The following is an 8,185-nucleotide window of genomic DNA, read 5'->3' as shown; positions in this document are numbered from 1 at the left end:
TCTGCAGAGGGAAGAGAAGTGCTGGTGTTTATTTCTGGCTCCCAGAGTTGTTTATTATCAGCTTCTCTCAGGTACAGCACACCCTTCACATCCTCACCGACAATTACCGAGGAAGCATTCAACTAATTTCCTCAACTCCAACTGCCTTTAGTACGGTCTAATTTTAACATTACTCTCAGTTGTTATTTGAAGATGCAAATAAGCTGAAATGACAGGTGTCTGAGAGCCTGTCTGTCTTTCCCTGGGTGGCCGGCAGATGCCAGTACTGTCAGGGCCACTCCCCGCCGCCCCGCTCAGGGAGATCTTGCATGACAGGCCATAGGCCACCCCCCACTAGAACAGGGGAAGTGACCCCCCAGAATGACTGGTGAACTTGCATCGCCATCAGCTATTCGTGCATGTTGCCGCACACAGCCCAGAGCGCCGAGGGCCACATGGTCGCTGCATGACACGGACGGCTGGCACGTGAGTGCGCGGAGTTGGAACGGCGGGCACGCGGAGAGGGAGACTCTAGAACAAAAGCACCAGTTCCAGCCAGTGCCGGAGACATAGTCAAACCTTTTATTTTGTTGTTAAACTATATATAGATTTTTTTTCATTTTAGCCGTTTTTAATGAAAGCTGTATATGAGACTATTTTATTCCTGCATCTTCTCAATTGTTTCTTCCTTGTATGTGCCCTTTTCCTTTCCCACTTGGCGAGATTTGGCTTTGCATTCTAGGATCTTTTTGCGGTCTTTGTCCCACTTTAGTGATCACCACCTTCCTGGGGTGAGTGCCCGCATGAACGGTTGCGCCATTTGCCTTCTCCCGCTGCGCTCTCTCAATGTAGACGCCATGGTTCTTCCAGTAAACCTGGGCTACTTTGCCAATCTGCTGTCCTTTACAATGTCCCCGAACTTCATCATCCTTCCGAATGGGCACGGATCGGACATTGTACTTCTGCCTCAGCTCTTTGGAAAGAGGGGAAGACATGATCTTCCTACGAATGTGGGAAGGCGCACTGAAATGCCTTTTACGATTCTTGCTCCGGTCAGAAGTCACAAAGGGATTGAACTTCATTTTGGCCGCCGGTGCTTCAGCGTTGGCCCCAAAAGGGAAAAGCTAAACTATGTTTTTTTTTTTCAATGGCGGGAACATAGACTTACAACACTGCATCTGGTTGGGAGGTCCAGGTACACACCTCTTAGAAGCCACCGCACCACACACAGCCACCACCAGAGCACCCACAGTCCATGGGGCGCCTCCCCCCTCTGCTCCCCACCCTCATCTTCCTCCCCTGCTGGGCTCAGTCCCGTGGTCAGGGCTCTGCTTTTGTTCCGGTTTACTTTTGTCTGTCCCTTTGTTTCTTGATACTCAGCATGGGTGAAATCATCTGGTATTTGTCTGACTTATTTCACGGAGCTCAACCCCCTCCAGTTCTGTCGGTGTTTGCAAATGGCAAGATTCTACCTTCTAGACATATCACCTGAGCGTAGTCCAGCGTGGGCATAAGCCACGTCGTCTCGCCCGCTGATGCGCCCAGGGCACTTCGGCTGCTTCCCTGCCCGGGCGGTGGTCAGGGGTGCTGCGGGAGGGCCGAGGGGCCCGTGTCCCTGTCATCTAGTGACCACTTTCTGCGAGAACTGCTGCATCATGGGGTAGATGGATTTTTAATATTTTGAGACCCTCCATACCATTTTCTAGAGGGGGCCAAAAATAAGTTTTATGAAAGGACCTTTGAGGCGTCTTAGGGTTCACGCCCCTGCACCCTGGCAGGACTCCTGGCCATTAGGGAGGAAAGCCAGCAGGCTGCTTGGTCACCTGCCCCCAGCTTAGGACATGCACATCAAGAACTTCTTGTTGTTGGCTCTCTACCCTCCTTGCTCTGGCTTCTAACTTAGGCTTTGCATTTTTTATTTTTTGTCTCAGTGGAGACAGAATTGATTTTTTCATTCCATTTTGCTTTCTATAAAAATAAATAAAACTAAAGTTACACATCAACATCCTCTATCTCTGAATAGCATATTTTTTTTAAAAAACACAGTAAGATACATTTTTGAACAAGATTATATTTTCTACATTGTGCCTTCCAATGTACTAGGTATTTCTTCCACCTACATTGTTTCACTTCCTCTTCACAGTAATCCCATGACTGATCATAGTTTCTTCTTTCTGTGTTGAAAGAAAAGACAGGTTGTAGGGTTAGATAACCCCCAAGACTGCACAGTTTGTAAGCTAACCTGGGACCAGACCTTGGGGTTCCAAAATCAGCCCTTCTACTACACTAGACTGTGTCTCTAAAGGCTGATTTGAAATGGGTAGCGTGGGCCTCACACATTAAGTGCCTCCCCCAATCTTTGAAGCTGTTCATTTATTCATTGAATAAATACTAACGGAGCACTGTGATGTCTGGGCACTGGATGGACATCAAGCATGCTGCTAACTAATTAATTAGTCAAATACAGTTCTAATAAAAGCTGCAACAGAGCCTCTCTACCTCCCACGGGCCACCCTCTGAGTTCTCTCTGCACAGTCTCCATCGTTGGACTCTACCCTCTCTCCCTGTCCTTCTGCGGCACCCCCATAAACCCCATAGTCATTTGTCCCTCAGGAATTACCCTAACCGAGTGGATGACTGATGACTTAGTGTCTTCTTTTTCCTGTATAAATTGCCTTAGTTTGTGTTTTTTAAAGAGCAACAAGGCTCCCAAATGAGAGGGCCCTAGAGTCACGCGGAGTCTCCCCAGGGGCCTGCAGCTGGGGCGGGCGCACTGAAGGAGGCTCTCTCCACCCCGGGAGCACACGCACACTCCCTATACCGGTCCCAGAGAGCCCTTCTGGCTGTTTCTACTGTCCCGTCTCCCCTTTTATAAGCACCTTTCTCCTGTTTTCGAAAAGAAACACATTCCTCTTGTTTGTTCTAAAGCTTACTATAATGTGTGATTCGTGCAAAGGTTAAAAAATCCTCCAGAGCATGAGGAGACGAGTCAAAATATCAATATGCGAGTCAGTTCAGGGCAAACCTTCCTGGGCTTTTTAAGCACGAGGGAATTTAGGCACTCAACACCTCCCTGGAAAGGCTGCAAGCACCCCATCTCGGCTGGCCCTAAGGGCTGGTCTCCCCAATAGAGCACCCGCCCGCAGGGAGCCCCTGGAGGAACCCACCGGGGCAGCAGCCACCCTCGCTGCCTGAGCAGCCTCTGCAAACCAGGACCCTGGACACGCATCTCAAAGCTGCGATCCGGGAATTACTCAGGTCAAGAACTTGCTCATGCCGTGACTGCTTCTTGACAGAGAAAACTGGGGAACAAACATTAGGGCCCACTGCAGGAAAAGCCCAGCATGCCTGAGCTGGGGAGGCCAGCAGAAACCTGGGGAAGGACACTTCCATCTCACTTCCGCACACATACACCCAGTGGCAGGCACGAACCTCCTCCCTCCCACTAGTGTGCAGGGAAGCGCCAAACCCGCAGTAGGCAGTGCTTCCGGGTTCGGATGGGAGAGTTAAATGGAGATTGAAAAACCCCTCCAAGCATTTTCCCCTCCCCATCACCCCCATCCATGACTCTTTCAATTCTTGGCACTTCCAGCCCACAGGCTCCTGTTTTTCTTGCCTTCCACGTCTTTCTCTCAAGCATAAGGTACGGCATGCTGGGGTGTTCAGAATTCATGGCTGCTCGGATGATGACGTTCAATTAAAAAACCTCACTTCTTTCCTCCCCCAACTCTGGGGGACAAGCCCAGGAGCACTAAATAGGCAGGCAGCTTGACTGCAGCCAGGGAGCAACTCCCAGCGAGCCGCGCCGCGCCCGGGAAGCAGCAAGAGTGTGTGAGATGAGACAAAGCCAGCCGGGCCGCACTGCCTCGGCCTCTCAGCCCTCTCAGCAGTGAGGCGGGGCTCGGGGGGCGATGCTCACCCACCCGTGGCTCCCCCGAGGTGCAGCACAACTTTGCTTGACTGCAAGGGAGAGAAGATGAAAAGTTCCACACTCACTTCCAGCTGCTCAGTGTTACACCTTCGAGGCCGGGAGGCTGCATGAGAGGCGTGTCCAAATTCGTTTCTCCCAGGAGACAGAAAAATGGGGCGTGGTGTCCAATTCAGAATGTGGGACCTGCAGAGACCTGACAGGCGAGCCTGACAGATGTGGACATGGGGCTACGCCCTTGGGGCCGGCGGCCTAGCCTGGTAGGGGTGGTGAAGGCCGGAGCCTCCCAGGCCGGATGGGCTCCAACTACTGCTTACACTCTCAGGGCGATGGAGTCTTCTCTGGGTTTTGAGAAGGGGTCCCATGACCCACTTACAGGTTTAAAAGATCTGTGTGATGAGCGAGTGGAAAGCAGACTGAAAAGGGGCAAGAGCGGAGGTGTATGCACAGTTAGGAAACTCCTGACGCGCAGGGCGCGGGAGGATGGCGGTGGGCTTCACCTGACTTCTGCCCCTCGGACACGGGGATTCAGAAACTCATTGGTAAGAATGGTGTCAGGGACAGGTGCTGAGACAGCCCGTCCTTGCCTTTAGGGAGCTTCTGGTGTAGGAAGGGAAGAGACAGGCAGAGCCCACACTTGCTGCCAGGCACCCTGGGCAGCGGAGGGAAGCAGTCATGGGAAACAGAAGAGGTCCTGATCCTGATTTGGGGTATCAGGATTGGGATTTAGGGGGACATTCCTGTCCCCCAAACCAGCCAAGTATCTTATTTTTTATTTACCCGACTACTCTCCTGCCAGCAGTATCAGGCTGGCCATAGGCAAGTGAGTCTTAATGTGGCCAAATCTGGAAGCATCCTCTGTCTTGCCATTGTCCTCAGGCCTAAACCTACCGCCTACACTGGAATCCAGGCTCACAGAATGGCACTGCATCATGCCAGCTGGGACAGTCATGAATTCGGGCCCTAACCTGAGTCCCCAGGGCCTCTTACTCTCGTCTCTCTGCTCTGCGCGCCTTCGTGTTCTCCCGTTCCCGGCCACCACCCTCTCTCGCCTGCACTGCTGCCGCAGCCCGCGCCTGCTCGCTCCCTCCGGGCTGTCCGCCAGCCCCACCCAAGGCATCCGGGTGCGCACCCCCCGGGTACTCTGCTGGCTTCCTCCTCAAGTCTCGGCCTGGCTGTCACTCGCTGGGGGAAACTCCTCTGACCCCTTGTCTGGTTAAGCTCCTCTACCCCATAACGGGTAAGTGACACTCTGCCATTCCCTCTCACAACCGTGGTCACGAGCGCCCAGCATGAGTCTGCTTCCCCCCAGACTCAACACTCTGCGAGGGGTCACCTCTTTATACACAATCCTTCCTCACCAGACAGAAGGGCGAGAGGCGAGCTCTTGTATGAAAAATCTGGGAAACTGTTCAGCTCTGGCTTGAATGGGAAGCCCAGAGCAGACAATCCGGGGGCGCCCCGCCTGTCCCTCCAGCCTCACCTTTCTGCTTTGCTTCTCCTTGGCTTCCCCCTTGCAGCGCTGGCTGCTGTGACCACAGATGGTGAGAGGAAACATAATTTCTATTTCTTATTTGGTTTGGAGCATGCCGTGACAGACGGAAATAAATTATCTCTATCCTCACCCCACCCCCAAATTTCTTCTCCTTGCTTTGGAAATCTTTGAAGACAAACTCTCTGAAGGGCTGACAGGCAGGAGTGGGAGAGAGCTGGAGAGGAAGTGTTGACTGAGTGAAGAGCAGCTAATGCTTCCGTGGCTATTCTGGCACTAGGACAATTACGGCTGTGGAGGCACTCTGGCTGGGGAGGAAGAGGAGAAGCTCTCTTCTCATCCATTAGAGGCGACAGCAGGGTCTGAGGAGGCTGGCGAGATCTGCAACCTCTGAACCTCTTTAAGGATAAAAGGTCTCCCCCACCAGACCATGTCTGTCTGGGCCTGGGAAGCAGCATGGCACTAGCTGTACCCTGTTCTCTTGGTGGCTCCCCCTGGAATTGACTCCTGCAGATGCTCCAGTAGAAATTTCTAGCTACTCAGCAGGGTGGGTCTGCTCTGTGCCCCTTCCCCAGTGCTAGCCGCTGCCCCCCGCCCCAGGTTTCCTCTTAAGTCTCAGGGGATGCACAGTAATCCCTGAATTCTGCTCCTATTTACCTGAGCCTTCCTCTTCAGGAGCTACAGAATCCTGATGTTTTTTAAACATTCATTTCAGAGGAGAAAGACCCTAGAACTGAAAATGTTCTGGGACTTCAAAGGCACTGCTGGACCTGGCAGCTCTGCAGAGGGAGCAACACAGGCAAATGGGGGAGGAAGCAGGGAGGGAAGGGAGAGAAGAGGATTGGGTGGAAGCTGAGCACTGAGTCTTGTTGAAAATGAAACCAGAGCTGAGAAATGTCAGCTGGCTTTCACTGAGCAGACCCGAAACCCTGCTCCGTGGGCCTCTGGACAAAGGCAGGCAACACCATGTCCTTACACTTCATAGTAGTCTAGATTGTCACCAACTGCTTAAATCCAAACACACACACCCCCCATCACTGGCAGCTTCTGCCGGCAGCTGCATCAGGTTGCCTGCACCATTGTCATGACTAACCAAAGGGGAGAAGATAAACTCCAGACCCAGGTCTGAAATCACCACAGTCTTTGCCCACCCAGAAAATACAGCCACAGGGCAGTTTCTATCTATCCCGTGCAAGCCAGGAGTGGGCCCTGCGCTGAGTGCTTTGTACCTCTTCTATCACATGTTTCTGTGGTAATTTCTATGATTGGCTCCATTCTTGGATGCAGAGACCAAGATTTGAAGTCAAACCAATGAAGCAAGCCAACCAGTCACAGCTCACCTAGCTGCTATGGGTCACAACCTCCAAGGTTTCTCTGATTTCCCACAGCAACTTGCGTGCACCAGCGCCACACCTTAGATTCAGGTAGGATCTTAGTACCTGTCAGTATTAAAAGCTTGTATACTCTCACCCAAGTCAGTAGATGCCACATGTGTGATTTTCAGGCCGGTGTGTACCTGCGGCCCAGCTTCCACCATGTAAACAAGGGTAACACTCTAAAACAGGTTCTCAAACTTGGGTGTCACTGGATGCAGAGTGTTACCAAGTTTAGGAAACTGTACTTTGGAAGATACTGGACAAACAAGATGAAAGGAACTTGGGTCTGATGGAGCACACACACCCTCCTGACAACAGGGAACGTTGACCTTGAACAGCTGCATGACAGACACAGCCACTTCTATCTTATTTACCCTAAGAAATGCCATGGATAAGAAGCTTGAGGAGTTAAAAAGAAAATTCCATAACACTTGGATGTCTGGAATGTCAGCTGTTGTCCAGGAAATGCAAAGGCAACAATCACTTTCTTACAAACACACACCCCTTTGTGCATGTCTTTCTAGCCTAGTCATCATTAGGGTAGCAGTCAGCTAGAACCACAACTTCCTGGCTTCCCACCAGACTCTGATTAATAGGGAACTTGTCCACCTACTTTCCCCCCATTCCAAGGCAGGCTGAGCTCTTCGCATCCTTTTTTATATTCTCCCAATCCTACACAGTAAATCAAGAAAAATTTTCTATTGACTCTGCCTTTCCTGCCTTCTCTCCTAGAATCTGGCTCAGTTCATCTAGTTCTTGATCTGAAGTTTCTCCTCCTTGTTCAGATGTGAGGAAATGCCAAGGTGCAGCTGCACAGCTGAGGGCCTCGGGTTCTAGCCTAGAATCCTGCCCACCGGTATGATGTAGGCCAGCTCAGTAGCCTGGAGGTTTAGGAAAGCGCCTGAGGGTGAGGTGTGCCTTCTGCATAGAGGAAAGGAGCTGCAGGTGGCAATCCCCAGGGACCCAAAGTCATAGTGTCTGAGTCCAGGACCATGGACAGGGAAGAGCTGGCCCGGGTTGCACAAGGACATGAAGCAACATCATTCCCTGAGTCCTGGGAAGAGCTTATGGCCCCACCAGGGAAATCAGCCTCAGGCACCCTATCCATCCAAGCAGAGGCGACGCCACTAGGAGACCTGGGTTCAAGACTAGGAATGCCAGTGAAAGCCATGTATGTGGTGATACAAGCAACAAAGGAAAGGTCTGAGCTGGAAAGGGACTCTTATCCCGCAAGACAGGGAGGGCCCCGGGAGGGCGGCACTGCGACATGAAAGCTGAAACTTACTCCTCCAGCTCAGTCTGGAACCTTGGCAGGTCACTGTGGCTCTCTGAACTTCACTTTCTCCATCCCCAAAATGAGTACGATGGTAACATCCTCCCTGCTGAGCACTGTGGTGGTGATAAGATCAG

General features: G+C 51.8%; 1 pseudogene across 1 annotated transcript; it reads right to left on the bottom strand.

The window, feature by feature from the left end:
* Nucleotides 1-637: 637 nt before the first annotated feature.
* On the bottom strand, nucleotides 638-1,097 carry LOC311180752 (large ribosomal subunit protein uL24-like; annotated as a pseudogene). Its single transcript has one exon. The product of its transcript is annotated as a large ribosomal subunit protein uL24-like (transcript).
* Between the last annotated feature and the right edge of the window lie 7,088 nt (nucleotides 1,098-8,185).

The sequence above is a fragment of the Talpa europaea genome (genome assembly GCF_964194135.1).
Source record: "Talpa europaea genome assembly, chromosome: 12".
NCBI classification, from domain to species: Eukaryota; Metazoa; Chordata; class Mammalia; order Eulipotyphla; family Talpidae; genus Talpa; species Talpa europaea.
The sequence above is the reverse complement of the archived record's forward strand: the minus strand, read 5'-3'. Positions and strand labels throughout refer to the sequence as shown.